Below are 17,917 nucleotides of genomic sequence, written 5' to 3' on the forward strand. Positions count from 1 at the left end.
TGTATCCATCCCTGCTGTGACACATGTTGTAGAGTTTGGGGGGGAGGAGAAAAGCTGATGCCAAGTAATTAAAATAAATGATCAAAGTCATATTTTTCAGAGTATAAGAGGTATATCTTCTGGTACCTGCTTAATCAGTTTATTCACAGAAGGCTTGGAATTTTCAGCACTGTTAGTGAAGCTAGTTAAAGCTATTGTATTTATTTGTATGGGTGATCTAACTCCTCTTGATTTAAAAATGGTATTTCTACAGCCATACTGTATTGGTGGATGCAGGATGTGAAAATGCATATAAAACTATACTTCCCTGAAGTGACAAAAGCAAAAATAAGACAAAAGCTTGACTAAAGCTGTCTTTTCAGTGTAGCTCAGAATGCAGAGAATATGTTACTGAGAATGATCCTGCTACCACTAATACAAGGCAGCAACTTTTTGTAGGCAAGTCACTTCACAAATAATAATGGTTCCTAAAATTACAAATCTAGTCGCTTTTTAGATACCCAAGGATATCCCACACCTGCACCTGCAGAAGAGCAGGAATCCAGGCTATGTGTTGCAACTGTCTTGTATACACTTGGGCATTTAAAATGGCACCTGACCCTTGTGTTTAAGTACATGAATCACTCCCTTGGTATAAGATTCAGTGTTGTGTTTCTGGTTCCAAATCAATAACACAGGAGATTATTTACAATGTATTGCCCTCAGCTCTCTTTTCAGCTGGGGACTCGTTCATGTTTTATTATTATCTTTACAAACTGTTATATAATCATCGTAAAAAGAAGGAGAAGGAGGTGTATTTCCTCCTTTTTGTTTTTACTTTTACTGGGAAAAAAAAGGTAAATTAAATGATATCTGATGGAAAGAACAGACAGTTGGACAATGCTATACCTTAAACAGACCTGACTATTAAATTTCTGTGGCAGATGTTTAGTGACTCTCTTTCATTGGGTTTATGCATCTGATGCTGAACATCTACATATAAATGAATCTCCAACAGAATTAAATTGAAAGTTATTGTTGGTAGCAGCATGGCATAGTAGATTTTGGTAGATGATCAAAATTAAGAAGGCTAAGTTAAACAGCAAACCTCAAAGCTAAATGAATTTTTAGAAGCTCTTTCCCAGTGACTCTTGCCCATACTAACATTTTTTGGTTTTTTTTTCTAAATGGACCTATTGTTCACCCCCCTGTATTTTTCCCTTTGCTTTCTCTATAAGTACGCACTTTCTCTGGTACTTCTATCCTGAAACATTTCCGACATTCTGTGACCATTTGTCTGTTGTGGATACTCTAGTGATGATGAGAGGATGATGAACTCTATTTCCTGTAGCTGATGTTACCTAACTGTGTTTCTTACAAATACTACATTGTTAAGTGTAACCTAACTGTATCTTTTAGATAGTCTTTTATAGTATTTCTGGCTGAGATTTTATAGTGGAATCATTAATTACCAAAGAAAATGAGCTAGATAGTTCAAAGAAAAATGTTACTTCTTTTGCCTACAAACAACATACCAGTCCTTAGAACTGGGTGACTGCTTCTAACACGTGAGGTCTATGACAAATTTTTTCACCTCGCATGTTTCTCTCTCTCTCAACTGGATGTAGCACTTCTTTAAAAGCATCCTGTAGAATGTTTATCACAGGATTTGAAAATCCTGATAAACTTGTATTTTGAACATAATATTTAGATTTCTTTTAGTCTTATAATGATTAAGTGCACTAAGTCTCTACAGGCTGAATTCTGGACACAGGATCTGTAAGGAGTGAGGGTTGAGTTCCTCACAGGTCCTGCATCCAGAACCTTTAGTGTGTCAAAATGCCTTAAATATATTTCATTGTTATTAAAAAAAAAAGAAAACGTCAAATCTGCATATGGCAGGATTTCTCTTTCTCTTCAAAAAAAAAAAAAAAAGAAGATGGTGGTGGTGTGAACATCTTGTGATCCAACAAATGCACGTACAACTAAACACTCATTTTACTAGAGATTTGTAGAATCATAGATGCAAGAAGGGTACTTTCATGGCATACATGGACTAACGTTCAGGAAAAATAAATCTTAGTAACCATACTGCAACCCTGTTGCCACCGTATTCAGTATGTTCTTGAATGTTCTTTAATATCTTTAAATGTACATTATATTTATGTGTTTGTTTAATTGTTGTCAGTCATGGATAAAGTATATTATTAATTGGACTTCTATGGAATAAGTAATACTTTTGTTAATCCTGAATCTTCCTTATTGTAATTTCTTATTAGTTTAATTTTTAGACTTCATGTTTCTCTGACTTACTTGCAAGTATCTTGGACCAAAGTGCAGTGAGTTCAATGTGGACCTTCAGTTGGGCTTCAGTCTTTACTTTTGGAAAAAACCTCCTTAACTCATCCTGGCAGATAGTTGCTAATATTCTAACAGTGACCATACAGCTTACGGTTTGTTTCTGTCATCTGGCAAGGGAACTGTTTGAGGAAAAGCAATTAAAATACCACTGCCCACAAACTGCTCATAAATGTAAACAGTAACACTGTGGAATATCTCTATCTCTATTAAGTGCCAACTTTAAATTATTACTAACGTGGACAGAGCATCAGTAGATATTTACTGACCCATACAAACCTGGGCTGCAGTTCATTATCTTGCATTATCTTGCACAAGACCAGACTAGATTTATAATGACCTGCAGAGACCTAAATTAGACTTTTACAGACTGAAAGAGAAAACAAAATATCTACGGATTGAGTTACTGATTTTCTGGAAGTGTTACTGGGATCAGTGCAGTTTTATTGATCCCCTTGTCTGCCCCCCTGTCCTGATTCACCCCATTCCACAGTTGCTCTGTGATAATTCAGACACAGGCAAAGGGGATAGTTTTCAATTAAAACTCCTTTTTTGAACATCAACGAAATAGTGTTTTAAGATGTTTATACAGAAGAGATTCATGAGAGATGAAGGAAAGGGAGGAGTAGAAATTGGCTCAGAATTTCTAGGTTAGGCAGTCTTTTTGCGGAATCCAATTAGTGATTGTTAGTAGTGGTAGTATTTATTACTTATACAGGGGCCTTTGCTTGGGATATGTATTCTGTAAATACCAAAACCGGAAAATATGTTACAGTATAAATAGAGAAGACAGAAAGAGAGTGGGAGGGAAAACAGGGGTAGACAGAGGTGTGGTCACCCAACAGAAAATCTGCATTTAAAATGTAAAGCCAGAGTTAAAGTTAGGTCTTCCCCTGTATCATAGCTGCTGAAATCTCCGTCTTAACTCCTGGTGACTTTATGAGTATTCAGAAGAAAAAATTTTTAGAGGGAATGTAGCCCATTAATAACAGATGAGGAAATGAGATCAGCTGTTTTTTTTACAAAATTGCTGAATTACTAAATCTGTTTTAAACTTGATCATCTAACTAGATACATGAAAAAAAAGGTTTGAGCAAAGTATAAATAATGAACTTGAGAGTCAGCAAAATGCAATAAACCAGTCTGAAAAAAATTTTTACACACAATATATAGATCTATGACTTTGTGCACAAATAGGCAGCAGCAATATAGTAACGTACTTAATGAAATAATAGGAACTAATTGTTACAAGTAAGAGAAATTAATATCAGACTGTCAGAAGACTTCGCTTCCCCAAGAAAGACATGCTGACAAATTAAAGAAATTCTCATTTACCATTTCCCATGTTTAATCGCTGTGGTAATGGAAAGACAATAATCCTGCAATGACTAAAAAAAGGATAAAAAATATCTTAAGTAATATAGAATGTTAGCAGTTAAAAAAAAGTAAAATACAGTCTAAATCAATACAGAAAAACCTAATTAAAAATCCCATCTAAAACCATTTACAGGAAAATTTACTAATTTCCTTGCTGTTAGCCCAGAGTGTTGCCTGGCTTGGTGCTCGGGGGGGGGGCTCTTTCTCTCGGCTTTCTCACCCCATCCTACTCTCTCCTTGCATGCTCCCAACCTGGCTGCTTAACAACACTGCTGGCCCCTGCCTGGGACCATCATCCTGTGCTGGCTGTGCTCATGGCTAGGGCTCCCAATCCCTGATTTCTGTTGGATGATGAAATCTGGGTTGCTCTTTCAATGCAGAAGTGGGTCTCGGTTCCTGGAAAGCAGGTTACTGATGGCTGACAAAGGTGTTTTGTCTGTAATGCTTTGTCCCTGAGGTTTAGAAGTGTGGAAGATGCAGTTTATTGTTGCCTTACAAAATCAGTAATTTCGAGACAAAAAAAGTAAGAGGTTTTCATCATCGTGTTTGATGAAATAGGTTTTGGCATAGCATGCTACTTCAGCATTTATTATTTATGTGATTTTTATCTTGTCAGGCTTAATTTGCAGTATGGTTAATCTTTAATGGATTGAATGCTGCCTGCGAGGTGTTGGGAATGCTATGTAAAAAGAAGAAAATTATGTCGCCGTTGTTACTTGTCATAACAGTGACATATCCATAGGATAGCATTTAACTATTCTAATGAAGGGTTTACAGCTCAGGGAGGATGTTAATTCAGGTGTGAGAGTGACTGCTCCTAATGTCACCCTGCTGCCCTGGATGTGTGGTCAGACCAGATTCTGGATTAATCAATCTCCAAGCCTCATTTCTTTGCCTCCTCCATCAGACCAAACTATACCTGATCTTACAGGCAAAAGGCACAGTTGTAGTCCTTTGCAGTTCTCACGCAGGGATTTCTCCACACTGTTGCTCTGTAAATGATCTCAGAGGAGGAAGAGAGAGACAGGTCTGTCCATACCTTTTCCACCTGTCTGCTGACAGCTTTGGGAAGGGGAAGCTGCACTGGAAATGCTTTGTCTGCCTGCACACAGTAGAGGGGTTCTGAAAGCACAGACTCAAAATTTTAAGCATGTGCCATAGTAAAAGATATATAGGGCTGTTGCTTTTAAAAAGCTGACCTTGATTCTGCACCTGGTGGTTATAGAGGTAGCATTTACTCAGGTTAAACAGTGGTGTCCTCTGCATTTGGCCATAAAGAAATCAGCTGGTTTCGCCTTTTATTTGTATTTGAAGAACAACAGGTTTTGCAAATTAGCATTTAGCCAAAAAGCTGACTTGAAAACATGCATGGGATTGTTATCTCTACTGTGTGCTGCTGGTAGTATTTTCTATGTCTGTGCAAGAAAGTGGCTGGGTATGTTGTCTAAAACCCTTAATTTGCATCTGTTTTACGAATACATTCTGGCACTAAATGTTTTACTTGCAGGCAAGAGTTAAAACTAACTATGGAAAGTTCATTACAAAAGTGTATTTAGAAGAAAGGAAAGAAAGAGTTTTATTTCTCTACTTGGAAAATATCAATTGTTGTGCTAAGTAACAATTGTTAACCTAACTTCTGCAGATAGCTATGTAGGGTTTACTTTTTATAATCCCATTTTTATATGTCTATTAACTGCAATGACTGTAATGGAGGTTTTGTCAGAAGCAGTTGATTTCACTATAGGCCAGACTTCAATGTATTTGTCTGAGCTGCATAATTTTAACTGTTAAACTAACAATGCCAGCCTTCACTAAGCCTCTGCTCAAATAACCAGCAAGTTTGCTTGAATCATTTTGTTTGCTTTGTTGTTTTTTTTTAAGCACCTGAATTCCTAATGCTGAAACCCAGACTACTGAGTGTCCTGAGGCTGTGCAGAGCAGTCTCCGTCTAGAATTAGGATCGTAGTCTCACAATTCCAGTTGATTTTTTTTTTTTTAATGTTAAGTTTTGCATTGTACTTTAAGTTCCAGGAAGAATGATTGATTGTAACTTGTTCGCAATACTTGCATTTCCATTGTGAGACTGAACTGTGTGAGGAAAAAAAAACAGAAAAAATATTTTTCATCCATTAAACTGTTATTTTTAAATAAGAAATAATCAAAATATCTGAATTCTAATAAAGTCAAAACAGGTTTTTTTTTATTTAAGAAGTAATAGAGGATATATAAAGAAGGAAGGAGATGGCTACCTGCTTGATGCTTTTTATTCCTTGAGGGCTGAGGCATACAGGTTTTAATGTCTGTAAGAGCTCAAGTATAACTTACATAGTTTGTGTACCAGCTTTGTTCTGCATTTGTCATAAAGATAAATACCTTTATATGCTATACTTAGAGCAAGGCAGAAGGAAAGAGGAATGATTGAAGATGATTATGAACAGAAAACTATCATTTAGAGAGTCATTATTCTAAAGCTTAGCCCTCAAGTGCCTCGGTGAAAAGCATGTCTTACATAAAAATTGTCTGAATGACTTGGTTATTCCTGTGACCCATTCTAAGAGCAGCAAGTAAACATTCATATATCTGTAATATTGGTTTTTTTTTTTTTTTTAAGTCTGCTGCTTGTTAGACGGACTGTTGTACTGCTACTAAGAAAAAGATTTGTTAGCTGAAAAAAACAGTCACTGCCAAAACCACCTCCCAGAGATACTCAAACAGGTTATTTCCATAAAAAATTACACTTTACTATATGAACTAACAACCCAAGAAATCTTATACTGAATCAGTCTAAAAGACCACCTAGCCCAGTATCCTGCCTCCAAGAATGTTCCTAAGCAAATGCAAAGGCAAGACTAAGAACTAGACAGTCAGATGGGACTCCTTCCTGTATTTTTTCCAAACTTATTTATTTTTAATATCAGAAAAGTGCTTCTAAGCCAGATATGCTTCTGTGTATTTAACAAATCTCAGTGGCTTTTTCTTCCAAGAGTTTCTTCAGCCCTTGAACCAATACAAACATTAGTAGCATGATATCCATTGGAGGAAAAAAAAAAAAAAAAAAGGTTTTGCAGCTCTGAAACACTTTACCTAGGGGGGAAACCTAACCCAGAATTTACTCTGGATTTGATCTTTGGATTTTAATCTGGCTTCTACTAGCTGCTTTTGATTCTTAGCTTTTCCCCTTTCAACTCTTAGCTTCTCATTGGAGGCACAGTGAACAGGTAATCCTTAGCCAGTCTATGCTGTAGACCAGCTCTTACAGGTGTTTTGCAGCAGCCCAATTTGATACCTCCATCATTCATTTCTGGATAGTGAACTGATAAATTCTACAAAAATCAACGTGGGCTTGAAGTTACCCAGTGCTTTTGCTTAAGCAATTGGTGGTTTGTATCCAGAAATGCAAACCTCAGAAATTTTGGAGCTACTGGAATCAGTGGAGAAATATTCACCTCATTAGAGCCAGGATTCCTTAGAGGATTATGTCTGATTCATAAATGTGTAGAGATCAGAGTGAAAGGGATCTTCCTTAAACACTTTATCAGAGCAAGTGCAAGAATAATCCTAACACAATTTTTTCTAACTGTCTTTGCAGTTAGAAGGTAGCAAATACTACCTCTGCCTTATTCTTTCATGGCCATATTAACATAATGCAGGTGAATTAGCTAAACTGATTGATCTAATGAAGTGCTATACAATACATCCAGGAACTCTAGTCTGTGTGCCTAATGAAGTGTCAATATGTCTCAAATGGTCTCTCAAATGATTTAAAGAAATTGTCAGATTTAGTCAAAGAAGCCTCCAACGATTTACACTATTGCATAAAACTCTTAATCATTTAACCATAGGAGTGCTTCAAATCTCTCATCATTTTTTCAGCTACTTATCCTCATGTGTATACTAATGTCTAATTTGCTAATTAGAGGAAGAAGATTGCATTTCTTTGACAGGCAAGGCCAAAAATGGATTTTGTCCATAAAAGAAGTCAGAAAGGTAACAAAGACAATTCACAAAGGAGGGAATGAGACATAAATAAGGTTGCAAGACTGGGAGATTACAATTAGTCATAATTTACTAGAAAAGATTAAAATGAATGCAGAATCATGGCAAATACCTGCAAATTTGGAGGAAAATCCTAATAGGTTTCAAAAAACTTCACAAAAACTCCTTTCCATAGCAGTTGTAATAGTTTCCCATGTTAAACAATCTTCAAAAAATTGTCCTCATTATATAATCTGCCTTAAGAGGAAATACTAGGAATTCCTTACTCATCACTTTGGAGTAATGTTAAACTGAAGGACAAGACATCATGAAAGACTACCAGAAGAATTGTTAATACAACAGCAATATAAAGAAAGAGAGGCAAGTGATGAAACATCTTAAAAGCCTCGCAGAGTTTTGTAAGGGGTCTAAAAAATCAGAGAAACAACTCATTACAACATGGAGAATATGTGACTGTTAATTTTACAAAAGCCCACGAACTCTGAGAGACAAACTTTTATAGTTGCAGAAGCAACCATAACTTTTCATGTCTAATTTTTTGTCACGTCATATGACCAAAAATAAACTTCATAGTGTTAACAGCCCAGATAGAGACCATAGCTAAATTGCAGATGAATTATGTGAAAATCAGAAAGTAAAATTTGGGCTAATAACACTAGTATTTATTCTGTGAGATTAACTTCAAAATAAATTCGAACATCACAGTGTAATAAAACTTAAATTGCAATGAATTACAATATAGATAGTATATCACATTAATTTTAATACATTAAAATTGTAATCAGAAATAATTGGACTTTCAATACCGAAGTAAATGAAGTTACTGAACCAAAAGGAAATTAACATTGATTGCAAGTTGAATAAACTGTGCAGATTTGGAAGGTCCTGATTTATTGAGGTGGGAACTGCTTCTAAGCCCATTAATGTAAAGATTTAATTAATGTGTCATGATTTTTGCCAGCTAGTGCAAAGAGTTAGAAACCATAAAAAAAAAAAAATCATTTTATTTTGATGATGAAAATTGATACGAAAATTGCAAGAAAAGCAATCTCAAATTACAAGACTGGACACTAATAAACCTAGCTCATGATAACAATCAAGAAACAACAAAAGCTGCTAACAAGCATCACAATTGTTGCTCTTTCAAACATGAAAATCTGTTGTCTTTTACGTTCAAATGATCAAATCTCTGCCTCTTGGAGAAAGTAACATATCTAGGAAATATGTTTGTTTCTTTTTTGTCTGAAAGTGGTATTTATGTCTCTGTGCTTCCCAGTGGGCAGTCCCTCATACTCCTGAATACCTGCCCTTTGAGGAGTAGCCAAAAACCTATAAGACTGTTACTTCCATGTTTAACCCTCTTTCTGTACTCTGCCCAGTTTATACCATGAGTCTGAGAACATTTAATAATACATCTGTGCATAATATGATACTGTCTTAAAAGGAACCCAGTGCTTTTGTAAATTGACCATAGGTGGATGATGCGTTGGGATGGCGTTGTGTTACATTACTACACCAGTACAGATTCATATTCTGTGAACTAGGCAAGGATGGGGAAAGTGACTTATCAGATAAGAGCTCTCAAATGTAGGTTAATACCTGATTTGAAAAATCATTCTGTTTATGACTCAGTAAAAGGTGAATACTTCCTGTGCTGGTTGAAAAGTGCAAGTATGAAATCCATTAATTATTTTGTAGCGCTCAAACTGTTTGTGAGGACCCTGTGAGCATCTAGATAAATAGGAAGGGATGGATTGATTTTTATCTATTTACGTTCTATAGACACAAACAAAAAATTTCTTCGCCTCTGCCTTCCCATTTACCTAAAAATACCAGAGTTTTTGTAAACTACACTCTTGCTTGTTTTGAGTGGAGAACTTTGAGTTACAACCCTCCCACCCCCCGGTGAATTTTGGATGTTCCTTTTATCACATGTTAATCCTCTACCTTTTCTACAGTAAGTAGCATCTTTTAATCCACTCAATATTGAAGGAGAGTGTGCAAGAAATGATGCTGAAAACTTTTGAGTGTCAGTTTGTAAATGAGATGTGAGGGGCCTCCTCCTCATGATGTCTGTGTCCTGAGCACATTGATGGTATAGCAGTGCAGTCTCTTTTCTTTCACCACTAGAGAGGGAGAGTAGCCCTTTCCTGGGGGGCTTGCTGCGTAAGACTTCAGAAATCAGAGCAGTCTGTCATATTGTCCACTGGCTTCCCCAGATTTCTGAGACACGTATTTGAAAACATTCCTTTGTCACATAAAAAGAAATCTTGTCTTGAAGTGTGGCCGCTCTTCATGGGAACTCTAAACTTCTAGGAGTTGTCATTTTGCAGTGTTCATTGTCAGCATCATTGCTATTCAACAGACAATTTGGGACAGCAAAACAGAAAGCTAAGGCTCCGTAAGAGTAGGCAAATCACTGTATCATGCATAGATCCTCTTTTTCTTTATAACATTATCAGTACTGTAGGAAAAAGCTGCCAAGTATAGCCAGGTCATTGCAAATGGTGAGGTCTTTCAAGAGTATTTTGTCAGATGTTCTCTATCTCTGGGTACAAAGAGCATATGTTAAGATTACTGAAGATGCTCCGTTTCACCCAAACAGCAAACAAACAAAAAAAAAAAAAAACCCAAATTGACCATTATTGACCAAGTGAATAAAAGGTATGCCTAACTTGCCAACCAGACAAAAGCCTTTAAGTATTCTTTCTCCTTCATGCAATTTTTCTGTATGTATATGGTTACCACAAATACAACACTTAAGCTACCTAAGCCTAGATACCTCTTATTTTCCCTCTCTTTACTATTGTAGCTAAAAGTAATTTGTATGGAAACAAGTAATTCAAATGTAAACTGTGCAGCTTGGAACTTGCTCAAATAGTATCAGAAAATCTTCTGAGATGTGGTTTACATTTATTTCCAAGTTTCATCCTTTCTTTACTTTCTGCTTTGTAAGCCTATGACTGCACTCCTTTAGTATCGTAAAATCAGTGGTGAAATGGAGGGGTGGTGGATTATGATGAAATAAATTTGAAAATGGTAGAATATAATATCTTAATGAAATTAATGAATTTATCCTTAATTATAGGTTTCTTAAACTACCCTATTGAGTCTCAAGGGAAAAAACAGAGTCTATTATTAAGTTCCAATATGAAGGTTCAAGATGTTAACAATTTGCTATTGAGGCTCTGAGTAATATTTATGTATATAACTTACAAGTTATAATTAGCTTCTGCCTCACAGTCAGTCAGAGACAAGAAGAAGATGTATGAAGGATTCTGAGATGGCCATAAAAATGGTAGCATAGCTTGACCTGACTTCTGTAGAAGTGGAGCTCTGACTCCTGGGACGTGTCCTGTGTTATAGAATTGTAACTGCATGAGGTCTCCCCTTACCAAGTGCTTTTACAGTGAACCTGAATGGGTTATGTGGGATATTTCAGGCCAAATTCACACCTTTTCCCCAGAGTATAGCTGAGGTGGAGACACCAATATCTGAAGGTAATTGCTCAGCTGCAGCAGCCAAATGCCACAGACATACAAAAATGTTGATTTATGTCACACAAAGGCAGCATGGAAAGCAAGCACCTGGGTCAAGTGTGCTTTTTCATTTTTTTTCCTTTACTTTCTTTCTGGATTCAGTCACAAGAAATGATACAGAGCCAGCCTGAGGAGTGGAACTGAATGTTTGTGGGAAGACTATCAATTTTACAGCAGACTCAGGTGTAGATGTAACATCCATATCAGAAAAGACTTTCACTCCCCTCACAGCTGAACCAGCTGTTGCTACTCCAAATAATCCTAGAGGCAGTGTAAACACAAACAGCAAAAGCTATAGCTTTAATACTTGTGCTTAGGAGACTTTAGACCGCTGTTTTCCTTCATCAGGAGACTTAGTACTTTTCTGATGAAAGGAATGAAAGAAAAATTAAGGGAGGACTCTTTTATCTGTTCTGTATACACTGTCACTATTTATAACATTGAAACTATAAACTTCACAAAATTTCCTTTTTCACACTTTTCAAATAGTTTCCAGTGTAACACAGGGTTGGACCAGCTACATTCAGCATCTTGTTTGATTAGACCCTGACAAGTCAGAAAACTTGAAAAGTGTAACAGAGACATTCTGTGTTAGAAGTATGGTATCATCTGCTGCCACATTGGGAAGAAGAATGTGAAACCCCAGGCATGTGAGAATCTCGGAAAATTTTAACTGAGGGAGAGGAAAAAAACATTACATGTTTCTAACTGTGGAAAGCTTTCCTTGGTCTTGTTTCATAATGAAGTTACAAATATATGTATTTTCCTACATGTTCATCCTTAGTCAATTTTAACCTAATGGCCAGATTCAGCCACGTATGGGACAGGAGCAAAGGTCTCCCCCTGTTTATGTTCAGAATAGGTCTAAGGGCTAAAATGACATCTTGATTCTGGAGGTATGAAGATTTACACATACTGGCAGCTGTCCCTGGCATCAGTATCCTCTAGAAAGCTACAAGATGTGCTGTTGGTGGTAAGGCATGGTTTCAAGAAAGGGTGATTTTTCATTCCCCTCATCTGATAGGAAAAAGACTGGTTTCCTCTAAAGTTTGCCTGCTCTTTTTCTCTGATTTCCCTTAGTCAATTCTGTACCTTTAGTACAGTTCATGTTGTCCAGCTATATACCCAGCTTTCTAGTTGCAGCCTTGAGAAAGCTGAAACACTCGTCAAGTGTGTCGAGGCAGGATTCTAGTCTCTGTGGGATTGCTATTGGATGCTCAAAAGCTGAGAGCCATTAAAGAAATGCCCAGACCATGAGAAATGACTGCACCACCAAATACTATATAGAAAATAAGTAGGATTAGTGTTTATTTGAATATCTATGACTTTAGCAGTGTATTATTTTAGTTGCATGTAGTCATTATCTTACGGCTTTTATAGTCTCATTGAGACAGGGAAATAATATACACAGTTAGAACAGGAATGACCAGGGACCATCTGGATATATGGGAAATCTTGTAGGTAAGTCTGTAGATTTGAATTACAAATTAATAAGAGTCCTTGAACTCATGATGCCTATCACCAAGGTGCTCTTCTTCAGATCCCTTTGAAATGTCACTGTTAGACTAGCCTGGTTGAATCAATTTTCAGACTATATCTTACAGTCTGTAGGAAGTATGTAATCATACTACCAAAACTTTAGAGAAACTGTAGAAAAACAGTCTTAATTTCTTCACAGGTGATTTTTTTTTTTAATTGATATAAAAACAAAACAAAGGAAAAAAAAAGTGATGCTCAAAAGCATCATCTTTTTGGAAAGCATAAGTGGGATTCCTGCCACCCATGTTGAAAGTCTCCACAGAGGAAATCAATTTTATCCATAGAAAAAGAACTAAGATAAATGGGGTAAAATCACTGTTTGGAAGTACCTCTCTCTCTCTCTCTTCAGTGATTACCACAGGAGCCTATGTAACTCTTTTAGAATAAGTGTCTTTTCAACAGCAAAAGTTAAATGAGATGAGTCTCACACTAAATAACCCTTTAATAGCCAAAAGCCGAGAGAGGACATTCTTGACAAATGTCTCATGAACAATACAAAGACTTAACATAGCACTGCAATGTCCAAAGTAGTAACTATCACTGTCTGGAATCTACTGAGAGGAGAAAAATAGGTGTAAAGCATGGATAATCACAAAAGCATATGCTAACAATCTGTGCTGTCTCCACATACACCAGCTGAAGCCTATGGTCTGGGTGCTTACATCCACAGTACATTTCAGAATTTGTTGTTACTTTATTGTAGCAGATGCATTAAAATACTTATTGAATACACCAACTGTATTGACAAATAGTGTGCATATACCCATGCCATAGCTGATATGCCTGGAAAAGTATTAATTAAGGGTTATTTGAACTGCAGTTTGCTACATCCTAATTTCCATTTTCCAAGATTATATAGAAGTTTTATAATACTGACAGTATCAATACTGTCAAGCAGGGAGGGAAGAAACCAAAGGTAAAAGGATGGTGGTTTAGATGATGGAAGTCTATATTAAAAAAGGCTTTCCACCTCATTGTATGTCTGGGATTTATTGTATTTCATATTGGTTTAATGATGTTATAAGACTGGTATTAGAAAAGAAATGCCTACTTTTATCTATGCATTGCTTCATAATCATACTGGTAGGTCTTGAATGATAAGACAAGATATGAAATGGGGAGAGCCCTTTTTTAAGTGAAATGCCTTTGGTTTCTGTAAAATAACCTTGTAGTTCTTATTTGTGAAAGACTTTAATTCAAAGAAATACTGAAGCAGAGGGATATACTCCAGGCCTTTGTAAGTCCTCAAAAAGTCTTTGTAAGAGGTTGGATATAGTCCAGGACAGATACTGCGAACTTGGAGTAATGGGTCTGGTGGAAAGCAAGAAATTAGACCTAAGGGGCAAAAGTTGTTTATGTATATTTCTACAGAAAGAAGCAATAAAGAAATCCTTACAACTTGAAGCACAAGTAAGGATATCCTAGCTACCTTACGAACAAATAAGCACCCTTGTCATCCTCTAGTAAGGCTGAGACGTGGCCATTGAGATATTGGCTTCTTCAGCCAATGAATTGATTCATTGCTCAGGGAATGAATTGATTACTAAAGAGATATTACAATGACTTGGTGTTAGGCTGTTCTGCTCATCAAACCTGGCAGGGAAAGTTTTGAAAATTAAGCTTTGTGTGTGTATTGGCTTTGTGTGGCAAGGTTTTGGTAGCGGGGAGGGGGGGTGTTACAGGGGTGGCTTCTGTAAGAAGTTGCTGGAAGCTTCCCCTGTGTTCAAGAGAGAGCCAATACCAGCCGGCTCTAAGACGGACCCGCTGCCGGCCAAGGCCGAGCCAATCAGTGATAGTGGTAATGCCTCTGTGATAACATTTTTAAGAAGGAAAAAGTTGGGACAGGCGGTATTCGGCAGCTGGAGAGAGGAGTGAGAACATGTAAGAGAAACAACCCTGCGGACACCAAGGTCAGTGAAGAAGGAGGGGGAGGAGATGCTCCAGGCGCCGGAGCAGAGATTCCCCTGCAGCCCGTGGTGAAGACCATGGTGAGGCAGGCTGTCCCCCTGCAGCCCATGGAGGTCCACGGTGGAGCAGATATCCACCTGTAGCCCGGGGAGGACCCCATGCCGGAGCAGGTGGGTTCCCGAAGGAGGCTGTGACCCCATTGGAACCCTGCGCTGGAGCAGGCTCCTGGCAGGACCTGCGGATCTGTGGAGAGAGGAGCCCACGGAGCAGGTTTGCTGGCAGGACTTGTGACCCCATGGGGGACCCACGCTGGAGCAGTGTGCTCCTGAAGGACTGCACACCGTGGAAAGGACCCATGCTGGAGCAGTTCATGAAGAACTGCAGCCCGTGGGAAGGGCCCACGTTGGAGAAGTTCGTGGAGGACTGTCTCCCGTGGGTGGGACCCCACACTGGAGCAGGGAAGAGTGTGATGAGTCCTCCCCCTGAGGAGGATGAAGCGGCAGAAAACAACGTGTGATGAACTGACCGTAAACCCCATTCCCCGTCCCCCTGTGCCGCTGGGGGGGTTGGTAGAGAAGCCGGGAGTGAAGTTGTGCCCGGGAAGAAGGGAGGGGTGGAGGGAAGGTGTTCTGAGATTTGGTTTTATTTCTCATTACTCTGCTCTGGTTGATTTGTAATAAAGTGAGTTAATTTTCCCCAAGCTGAGTCTGTTTTGCCCGTGACGGTAAGTGGTGAGTGATCTCTCTCCTGTCCTTATCTCGACCCACAAGCTCTTTGTTATATTTTCTCTCCCCTGTCCAGTTGAGGAGGGGGAGTGATAGAACGGCTTTGGTGGGCACCTGGCAACCAGCCAGGGTCAACCCATCACAATAAAGTTCTCCGTTGTTACTTGGTATGACTAATGCATTCATTTATCAAACCCAGTATTTTAAAGTTGATCTAAGTTTCTTTCATTTTTGCAAAATGTAACTGTCTACATGTTAAAGAACTAAAAGCTATGAAGCTGCAGTAGGTGCTTTGTATTTAGCTTACGTGTAAATATAGGTTTTTTGCTACATGGAGGACATGAAGGTATATGTTTTAACTTCACTGTCAAGCTTTTTCTTACCATTCCCAGAGGACAGAGTAGTCATCTGATTAATGGCTGTAACATCACATAACATGAATGTATGTTCCAAGCCTTCAGACAGTGTTGATTATATCCCTTTCATATATGGAATTTTAATCACTCTACTTCTTCCTAGTATTCCTTCAAGTATGAACAATGGCATGCATAGTCTGAATAAGGTATATGCTACTTTTAATTAAAACAACCTATCTTGGATAAAACTGAGGGTATAGAGATCAGATATGACTTCTTTTCTCTAGTTATCTTCCAGGTATTATTAAGACTTTGGGAGGAAAGAATAAAGTAGAAAGTAGGGTTTAGCTTTATTATAGATGTGAATCACATCACTAGGAGATAATACTATAATATTTTTGTGGAATGACAATGAACATGATCACCTTAAGAGGCTCCCTTTGAAGCAGTATTTAAAATGATAAGTGAAGGATGTGTTAAGAATAAAATAGAACCACAGGTGGTGTTTTGGTTTCTCTGTACCACACTTCAAATACTGAGAATAAATTAATAGGTAAATGAAAAAATCCATCTGAACTTTGGAAAAGACTGTATGAATTGCTAAAATATTTAGTTTCCTGGTTTGACTCTGAATTAAAAACTTCAAATCATAAATTAAATATCCCAAAACAGCAAGGTTTTAAATTAAATGTTAACAAATGTTTAATATGTGTTATCACGAGTTTCCTTCTAAATAGTGGTAATACCAAGACAGGTTGAGAAGTGTTTAGAATTCTAGCATAAATTAATAGATTTAATTAACTCTTTCCACTGGTTTATTGAGGACATTTTTCATTCTTAGGTTCAGCATTCACTTTATTGTTAATATTTACATGATCATATCACTTAGCATGTGTGGTTGGGCTTCCCTATGCTTGCCAAGGCAGGTGTAACTTGTGCAGCCAGAGCCTTGCAGCTGTGGGGAAGGTCTCAAGACCAGCGGGGTTCTGCTTGTTTGACAAAGGTGCTCTGTGTGCTTCTCCATGAAAAACTAAAACTAATTTTACAAGTCAGACAAATGACGAGCAGGAGAGCGTACTGTCCTCCCCACTGTGCCAGTGTGGCACTGATTTGCAAGGAGAACAGATGACTTAGCTGAGACTGGAAAGAAAATATGTGGCAAGGTTGATTACTGGCATGAGTGTGGTGCAATACATCAACTGCAAAAGCATCAATGCTGTACATTCTGTGGCCTTCGCCTTTAACTGGAAACTATCTGCCTGTCTTTTGTTAAGGCTAAAAGATAGGGATTCTTGCCTTCTGCAGAAATTAGTGTCAGCTGGACTCACAGCCATGGCTGGCAATGCCTTCCAATCGAACTGTCAGTGCATTCACTGGAGATCTAACTGATCACATCCTTGAAAAAACATGGTGATGAAAAACCTATATAATTGAAGTCCTGATTCAGAGTTTCTTGTTTGGTAACTAAAGAGCCGACACTATGTCACTAGCTTGACTAGGTGACGAGTCATTAAAGTGATTATTGTCATGTAATGATGAGGGTCAGTTATGTTTGCAGGCACTGTGAGATGTCTAGCTGCAGCTTGGATACAGAAAAAAAAACATGTATGAAAGGAAGCCTAGCTTAATGCGAAAGTAGAGTTCAAAATAGCGTATAGAGGAGTAAAAAGGTCATTTATGCATAAGGCAATAAATTAAAAGTGTGTAGATTTGAAAAAGATATGAAGATGGATGAAAATAAGTATTTGAATTGCTTCTGAGAAAACATTAAGGTACGGTAGAATCTATATCAATTGTAACAACACAAGTTAACTTTTAAGCTTTCCATTTGTACTTATTTTCATCTAGTTGTATGTCCTTTTCTAGTATGAAATATTACATGTTTTTTCTCAACTATTTCCTGTAACAAAGCATTTACCATGGTATTACAAGATAATAATAACTTTCTGTGACAATGCATCTCTCTCTGTCCTCTCTGTGGTTTTGGGGTGGTTTATTTCCCCTTTAATATTTTTGACAGGTGGATTGAGATCAGAATAGCAAATCTGCATAATTCAAATGAGAAGGTCATGTAGAGAGGGATTCTCTTGTTTCAACAGCAGACAGATTTGAGAGATGATTTTGTAACTCTTGAAACCAT

This window comes from Aquila chrysaetos, chromosome 7 (genome assembly GCF_900496995.4).
Source record: "Aquila chrysaetos chrysaetos chromosome 7, bAquChr1.4, whole genome shotgun sequence".
Classification (NCBI taxonomy): Eukaryota; Metazoa; Chordata; class Aves; order Accipitriformes; family Accipitridae; genus Aquila; species Aquila chrysaetos.